The following is an 8425-nucleotide window of genomic DNA, read 5'->3' on the forward strand; positions in this document are numbered from 1 at the left end:
CTCCACTCGCTGTCCCCCCCCCACTTGCTCTTCCCCCCCACTCGCTCTCTCCCCCACTCGCTTCCCCCCCACTCGCTCTCCCCCCCACTCGCTCTCCCCCCCACTCGCTCTCCCCCCCACTCGCTCTCCCCCCCACTCGCTCTCCACCCCACTCGCTCAAACCCCCCACTCGCTCTCCCCCCCCACTCGCTCTTCCCCCACTCGCTGCCCCCCCACTCGCTCTCCCCCCCACCCTCTCTCCCTTCCCACCCGCTCTGCCCTCCACTCGCTCTCGCCCCCCACTCGCTGTCCCCCCCACTCACTCTCCCCCACTCCCTCTCCCCCCCCCCACTCGCTCTCCCCCCACTCGCTCTCCACCCCACTCGCTCTCCCCCCACTCGCTCTCACCCCCCCACTCGCTCTCCCCCCCACTGGCTCTCCCCCCCCACTCACTCTTCCCCACCACTCGACCTCCCCCCCCCACTCGCTCCCTCCCCACTTGCTCTCCCCCCCACTTGCTCTCCCCCCCCACTCGCTCTTCCCCCCCCACTCGCGCTCCCCCGCACGCGCTCTCCCCCGCACTCGCTCTCCCCCCCACTCGCTCCCCCCACTCGCTCTTCCCCACCGCTCGCTCTCCCCTCCCCACTCGCTCTTCCACACCGCTCGCTCTTCCCCCCCACTCCCTCCCCCCCACTCTCTCCCCACCCACTCACTCTCCCACCCACCCACTCTCCCTCCACTCGCTGTCCCCCCCACTCGCTCTTCCCCCCCACTCGCTCTCCCCCCCACTCGCTTCCCCCACCACTCGCTCTTCCCCCCTCCGCTCGCTCTCTCTCCCAGTCGCTCTCCCCCCCACACGCTCTCCTCCCCCCCCCCCCCGCTCGCTCTCCCCCTCTGGCTCGGCCTCTCACCCCCCCCCCCCCCGCTCGCTCTCACCCCCCCTCCACTCGCTGTCCACCCCCACTCGCTCTCCCCCTCCGCTCGCTCTCTCGCCCACTCGCTCTCCCCCCCCCACATGCTCTCCCCCCGCCCCGCTCGCTCTCCCCCCTCTGGCTCGGTCTCTCACCCCCCCCCCCGCTCGCTCTCCCCCCCCCACTCGCTCTCCACCCCACTCGCTCTCCCCCCCACTCGCTTTCCCCCCCACCCGCTTTCCCCCCACCACTCGCTCTTCCCCCCTCCGCTCGCTCTCTCCCCCACTCGCTCTCCCCCCCCACACGCTCTCCCCCCCCCCCCCCGCTTGCTCTCCCCCTCCGGCTCGGTCTCACACACCCCCGCGCTCGCTCTCCCCCCCCGCGCTCGCTCTCCCCCCCCACTCGCTCTCCCCCCACTCGCTCTCCACTCCACTCGCTCTCCCCCCCCCACTCGCTCTTCCCCACCGCTCGCTCTCCCCCCCCCACTCGCTCTCCCCCCCCCCCACTCGCTCTCCCCCCCACACGCTCTCCCCCCCCCCCCCCCCCGCTTGCTCTCCCCCTCCGGCTCGGTCTCACACCCCCCCCCCCGCTCGCTCTCCCCCCCCCGCTCGCTCTCCCCCCCACTCGCTCTCCCCCCCCACTCGCTCTCCCCCCCCACTCGCTCTCCCCCCCACTGGCTCTCCCCCCCCCCACTCGCTCTTCCCCACCACTCGACCTCCCCCCCCCACTCGCTCCCTCCCCACTTGCTCTCCCCCCCACTTGCTCTCCCCCCCCCACTCGCTCTTCCCCCCCCACTCGCGCTCCCCCCCACTCGCGCTCCCCCCCACTCGCTCTCCCCCGCACTCGCTCTCCCCCGCACTCGCTCTCCCCCCGCACTCGCTCTCCCCCGCACTCGCTCTCCCCCCCCACTCGCTCTCCCCCAATCGTTCTCCCCCCACTTGCTCTCCCCCCCACTCGCTCCCCCCCAATCGCTCTCCACCCCCACTCGCTCTCAACCCCCACTCGCTCTCACCCCCTACCTGCTCTCCCCCCCCCACTCCCTCTCCCCCCCCACTCCCTCTCCCCCCCCACTCCCTCTCCCCCCCACTCGCTCTCCCCCCCACTCGCTTCCCCCCCCCACTCGCGCTCCCCCCACTCGCTCTTCCCCACCGCTCGCTCTCCCCTCCCCACTCGCTCTTCCCCACCGCTCGCTCTCCCCCCCCCCACTCGCTCTTCCCCCCACTCACTCTCCCCCCACTCGCTTTCCCCCCCCCCGCTCGCTCTCCCCCTCCGGCTCGGTCTCTCAACCTCCCCCCCCGCTCGCTCTCCCCCCCACTCGCCCTCCCCCCGCACCTCTCTCTCCCCCCACTCGCTCTTCGCCCCCCACTCGCTCTTCCCCCCCCACTCGCGCTCCCCCCCCAGTCGCGCTCCCCCCACTCTCTCTTCTACCACTCTCTCTTCCCCCCCCACTCGCTCACTTCCCCCACTCGCGCTCCCTCACTCGCTCTCCCCCTCTCACTCGCTTCCCCCCCACTCGCTCGCCCCCCCACTCGCTCCCCCCATTCGCTCTTCCCCCCCCACTCGTTCTTCCCCCCCCGCACGCTCCCCCCCTGCTCGCTCTTCCCCCCACTCGCTCTCCCCCCCCACTCGCTCTCCCCACACTCGCTCCCCCCAATCGCTCTCCACCCCCACTCGCTGTTCCCCACCGCTTGCTCTCCCCTCCCACTCGCTCTCCCCCCACTCGCTTCCCCCCCACTCGCTCTCCCCCCCACTCGCTCTCCCTCCCACTCGCTCTCCCCCACACCCGCTCTCCCCCCCCACTCGCTCACCCCACCGCTCGCTCTCCCCTCCCCACTCGCTCTTCCCCACCCCACTCGCTCTTCCCCACCGCTCGCTCTCCCCCCCCACTCGCTCCCCCCCACTCGCTCCCCCCCCACTCGCTCCCCCCCACTCGCTCTCCCCCCCACTCGCTCTCTCCCCCCCACTCGCTCTCTCCCTCCACTCGCTCTCCCCCACACTCGCTCTCCCCCCCACTCGCTCTCCCCCCACTCGCTCTCTCCCCCCACTCGCTCTCCCCCCCACTCGCTCTCCACCCCCACTCGCTCTTCTCCCCGCTTGCTCTCCCCCCCTAGTCGCTCTCCCCCCCCTCGCTCTCCCCCCCACTCGCTCTCCCCCCCCCACTTGTTCCCCGCCCACTCGCTCTTCCCCCCCACTCGCTCTTCCCCCCCCACTCGCTTTCCCCCCCACCCGCTTTCCCCCCACCACTCGCTCTTACCCCCCACACGCTCTCCCCCCACAGGCTCTCCCCCCACCCCCCCACCCCCCCGCTCGCTCTCCCCCTCCGGCTCGGTCTCTCACCCCACCCCCCGCTCGCTCTCCCCCCCCACTAGCTCTCCCCCCACTCGCTCTCCACCCCACTCGCTCTCCCCCCACTCGCGCTCCCCCCACTCGCTCTTCCCCACCGCTCGCTCTCCCCTCCCCACTCGCTCTTCCCCACCGCTCGCTCTCCCCCCCCCCCACTCGCTCTTCCCCCCACTCACTCTCCCCCCACTCGCTTTCCCCCCCCCGCTCGCTCTCCCCCCTCCGGCTCGGTCTCTCAACCTCCCCCCCCGCTCGCTCTCCCCCCCCACTCGCCCTCCCCCCGCACCTCTCTCTCCCCCCACTCGCTCTTCGCCCCCCACTCGCTCTTCCCCCCCCACTCGCGCTCCCCCCCCAGTCGCGCTCCCCCCACTCTCTCTTCTACCACTCTCTCTTCCCCCCCCCACTCGCTCACTCCCCCACTCGCGCTCCCTCACTCGCTCTCCCCCTCTCACTCGCTTCCCCCCCACTCGCTCGCCCCCCACTCGCTCCCCCCATTCGCTCTTCCCCCCCCCACTCGTTCTTCCCCCCCCCGCACGCTCCCCCCCTGCTCGCTCTTCCCCCCACTCGCTCTCCCCCCCACTCGCTCTCCCCACACTCGCTCCCCCCAATCGCTCTCCACCCCCACTCGCTGTTCCCCACCGCTTGCTCTCCCCTCCCACTCGCTCTCCCCCCCACTCGCTTCCCCCCCACTCGCTCTCCCCCCCACTCGCTCTCCCTCCCACTCGCTCTCCCCCACACCCGCTCTCCCCCCCACTCGCTCACCCCCACCGCTCGCTCTCCCCTCCCCACTCGCTCTTCCCCACCCCACTCGCTCTTCCCCACCGCTCGCTCTCCCCCCCCCACTCGCTCCCCCCCCACTCGCTCCCCCCCACTCGCTCCCCCCCACTCGCTCTCCCCCCCACTCGCTCTCTCCCCCCACTCGCTCTCTCCCTCCACTCGCTCTCCCCCACACTCGCTCTCCCCCCCCACTCGCTCTCCCCCCACTCGCTCTCTCCCCCCACTCGCTCTCCCCCCCACTCGCTCTCCACCCCCACTCGCTCTTCTCCCCGCTTGCTCTCCCCCCCTAGTCGCTCTCCCCCCCCCTCTCGCTCTCCCCCCCACTCGCTCTCCCCCCCCCCACTTGTTCCCCGCCCACTCGCTCTTCCCCCCCACTCGCTCTTCCCCCCCACTCGCTTTCCCCCCCACCCGCTTTCCCCCCACCACTCGCTCTTACCCCCCACACGCTCTCCCCCCACAGGCTCTCCCCCCACCCCCCCCACCCCCCCGCTCGCTCTCCCCCCCTCCGGCTCGGTCTCTCACCCCACCCCCCGCTCGCTCTCCCCCCCCCACTCGCTCTCCCCCCACTCGCTCTCCACCCCACTCGCTCTCCCCCCACTCGCTCTCCCCCCTCCCACTCGCTCTCCCCCCCCCACTCGCTCTCCCCCCCACTCGCTCTTCCCTACAACTCGACCTCCCCCCCCCACTTGCTCCCCCCACTTGCTCTCCCCCCCACTTGCTCTCCCCCCACTCGCTGTTCCCCCCACTCACGCTCCCCCCCCACTCGCTCTCCCCCCCACTCGCTCTCCCCGCACTCGCTCTCCCCCGCACTCGCTCTCCCCCAATCGCTCTCCCCCCACTCGCTCTCCCCCCACTTGCTCCCCCCAATCGCTCTCCACCCCCACTCGCTCTCACCCCCACCTGCTCTCCCCCCCACTCCCTCTCCCCCCCCCACTCCCTCTCCCCCCCCACTCGCTTTCCCCCCCCACTCGCTTTCCCCCCACTCGCACCCCCCATCCCCACTCGCTCTTCCCACCGCTCGCTCTCCCCCCCCCCCACTCGCTCCCCCCACTCGCTCCCCCCCACTCACTCTCTCCCCCCCACTCACTCTCCCCCCCCACTCACTCTTCCCCCCACACACTCTCCCTCCACTCGCTCTCCCCCCCACTCGCTCTTCCCCCCCCCTCCACTCGCTCTCCCCCCCACTCGCTCTTCCCCCCCCACTCGCTCTCCCCCACTCGCTTTCCCCCCCCACCCGCTTTCCCCCCCCACTCGCTCGCCCCCCCACTCGCTCTCCCCCCCACTCGCTCTTCTCCCCGCTTGCTCTCCCCCCTAGTCGCTCTCCCCCCCTCTCGCTCTCCCCCCCCTCTCGCTCTCCCCCCCCCACTTGCACCCCCCCGCTCGCTCTTCCCCCCCACTCGCTCTCCCCCCCACTCGCTTTCCCCCCCACCCGCTTTCCCCCCACCACTCGCTCTTCCCCCCTCCGCTCGCTCTCTCCCCCACTCGCTCTCCCCCCACACTTTCTCCCCCCCCCCCCCCCGCTCGCTCTCCCCCTCCGGCTCGGTCTCTCACCCCCCCCACTCGCTCTCCCCCCCCACTCGCTCTTCCCCCACTCTCTCTCCACCCCACTCGCTCTCCCCCCCACTCGCTCTCCCCCCAACTCGCTCTCTCCCCCACTCGCTCTCACCCCCCACTCGCTCTTCCTCCCCCACTCGCGCTCCCCCCACTTGCTCTTCCCCCTCACTCGCTCTTCTCCCCCCCACTCGCTCTCCCCCCTCTCGCTCCCCCAAATCGCTCTCCACCCCCACTCGCTCTCACCCCCCACCTGCTCTCCCCCCCACTCCCTCTCCCCCCCACTCCTTCTCCCACCCCCACTCGCTCTCCCCCCACTCGCTTTCCCCCCACTCGCTCTCCCCCCCACTCGCTCTCCCCCCCACTCGCTCTCCCCCCCCACTCGCTCTTCCCCACCGCTCGCTCTCCCCTGCCCACTCGCTCTTCCCCACCGCTCGCTCTCCCCCCCACTCGCTCTCCCCCCCACACGCTCTCCCCCCCCCCCCCCCCCCCCGCCCGCTCTCCCCCTCCGCCTCGGTCTCTCACCCCCCCCCGGCTCGCTCTCCCACCCCATTCACTCTCTCCCCCACTCGCTCTCCCCCCACTCATTCTCCCCCCAACTCGCTCTCCCCCCCACTCGCTCTCCTCCCCACTTGCTCTCCCCCCAACTCGCTCTCCTCCCCCACTCGCTCTCCCCCCCCACTCGCTCTGCCCCCCACTCGCTCACCCCCCAACTCGCTCTCCCCCCGAATTCGCTCTCCCCCCGAATTCGCTCTCCTCCCCAACTCGCTCTCCCCCCACTCGCTCTCCCCCTACTCGCTCTTCCCCCCCACTCGCTCTTCCCCCCCCACTCGCTCTTCCCCCCCACTCTCGCTCCCCCCCCACTCGCTCTTCCCCCCACTCTCGCTCCCCCCCACTCGCGCTCCCCCACTCTCTCTTCCCCCACTCTCTCTTCCCCCCCACTCGCTCACTCCCCCACTCGCTCTCCCTCACTCGCTCTCCCCCTCCCACTTGCTTCCCCCCCACTCGCTCTCCCCCCACCCGCTCCCCCCCACCCGCTCCCCCCCAGTCGCTCTCCCCCACTCGCTCTCCCCCACACTCGCTCTCCCCCCCTCTCGCTCCCCCCCGCTCGCTCTCCCCCCCACTCACTCTTCCCCCCCCACTCGCTCACTCCCCCACTCGCTCTCTCCCGCATTCGCTCTCCGCCCCCACTCGCTCTCACCCCCCACCTGCTCTCCCCCCCACTCCCTCTCCCCCCCCACTCGCTCTCCCCCTCACTCGCTCTCCACAATCGCTCTCCCCCCCTCTCGCTCTCTCCCCCACTCGCTTTCCCCCCCACCCGCTTTCCCCCAACCACTCGCTCTTCCCCCCTCTGCTCGCTCTCTCCCCCACTCGCTCTCCCCCCCACACGCTCTCCCCCCACCCCCCCGCCCGCTCTCCCCCTCCGGCTCGGTCTCTCACCCCCCCCCCCGCTCGCTCTCCCCGCCCCATTCGCTCTCCCCCCCACTCGCTGTCCCACCACTCGCTCTCCCCCCACTCGTTCTTCCCCCCCAACTCGCTCTCCCCCCACTCGTTCTCCTCCCCACTCGCTCTCCCCCCCAACCCGCTCTCCCCCACTCGCTCTCTCCCCCCACTCGTTCTCCCGCCCACTCGCTCTCCCGCCCATTCGCTCTCCCCCCCCACTCGCTCTCCCCCCCCACTCGCTCTCCCCCCCCACTCGCTCTCCCCCAACTCGCTCTCCCCCGAATTCGCTCTCCCCCCTCCACTCGCTCTTCCTCCCCCACTCGCGCTCCCCCCACTCACTCTTCCCCCTCACTCGCTCTTCTCCCCCCCCACTCGCTCTCCCCCCTCTCGCTCCCCCAAATCGCTCTCCACCCCCACTCGCTCTCACCCCCCACCTGCTCTCCCCCCCACTCGCTCTCCCCCCCCACTCGCTCTCCCCCCCCACTCTCTCTTCCCCACCGCTCGCTCTCCCCCCCACTCGCTCTCCCCCCCACACGCTCTCCCCCCTCCGGCTCGGTCTCTCACCCCCCCCGCTCGCTCTCCCACCCCATTCACTCTCCCCCCGCACTCGCTGTCCCACCACTCGCTCTCCCCCCACTCATTCTCCCCCCCAACTCGCTCTCCCCCCCACTCGCTCTCCTCCCCACTTGCTCTCCCCCCAACTCGCTCTCCTCCCCCACTCGCTCTGCCCCCCACTCGCTCACCCCCCAACTCGCTCTCCCCCCGAATTCGCTCTCCCCCCGAATTCGCTCTCCTCCCCAACTCGCTCTCCCCCCACTCGCTCTCCCCCTACTCGCTCTTCCCCCCCACTCGCTCTTCCCCCCCCCACTCGCTCTTCCCCCCCACTCTCGCTCCCCCCCACTCGCGCTCCCCCACTCTCTCTTCCCCCACTCTCTCTTCCCCCCCACTCGCTCACTCCCCCACTCGCTCTCCCTCACTCGCTCTCCCCCTCCCACTTGCTTCCCCCCCACTCGCTCTCCCCCCACCCGCTCCCCCCCACCCGCTCCCCCCCAGTCGCTCTCCCCCACTCGCTCTCCCCCACACTCGCTCTCCCCCCTCTAGCTCCCCCCCCGCTCGCTCTCCCCCCCCACTCACTCTTTCCCCCCCCCACTCGCTCACTCCCCCACTCGCTCTCTCCCGCATTCGCTCTCCGCCCCCCACTCGCCCTCCCTCATTCCCTCTCCCCCTCCCACTCGCTCTTCCCCACCGCTTGCTCTCCCCCCCACTCACTCTCCCCCCCCACTCACTCTACCCCCACTCGCTCTCCCCCCCACTTACGCTCCCCCCACTCGCTCTCACCCCCCACTCGCGCTCCCCCCACTCTCTCTCTTCCCCCACTCACTCTTCCCCCACCCACTCGCTCACTCCCCCACTCGCTCTCTCCC

This window comes from Scyliorhinus torazame, chromosome 31 (genome assembly GCF_047496885.1).
Source record: "Scyliorhinus torazame isolate Kashiwa2021f chromosome 31, sScyTor2.1, whole genome shotgun sequence".
Lineage (NCBI taxonomy): Eukaryota > Metazoa > Chordata > Chondrichthyes > Carcharhiniformes > Scyliorhinidae > Scyliorhinus > Scyliorhinus torazame.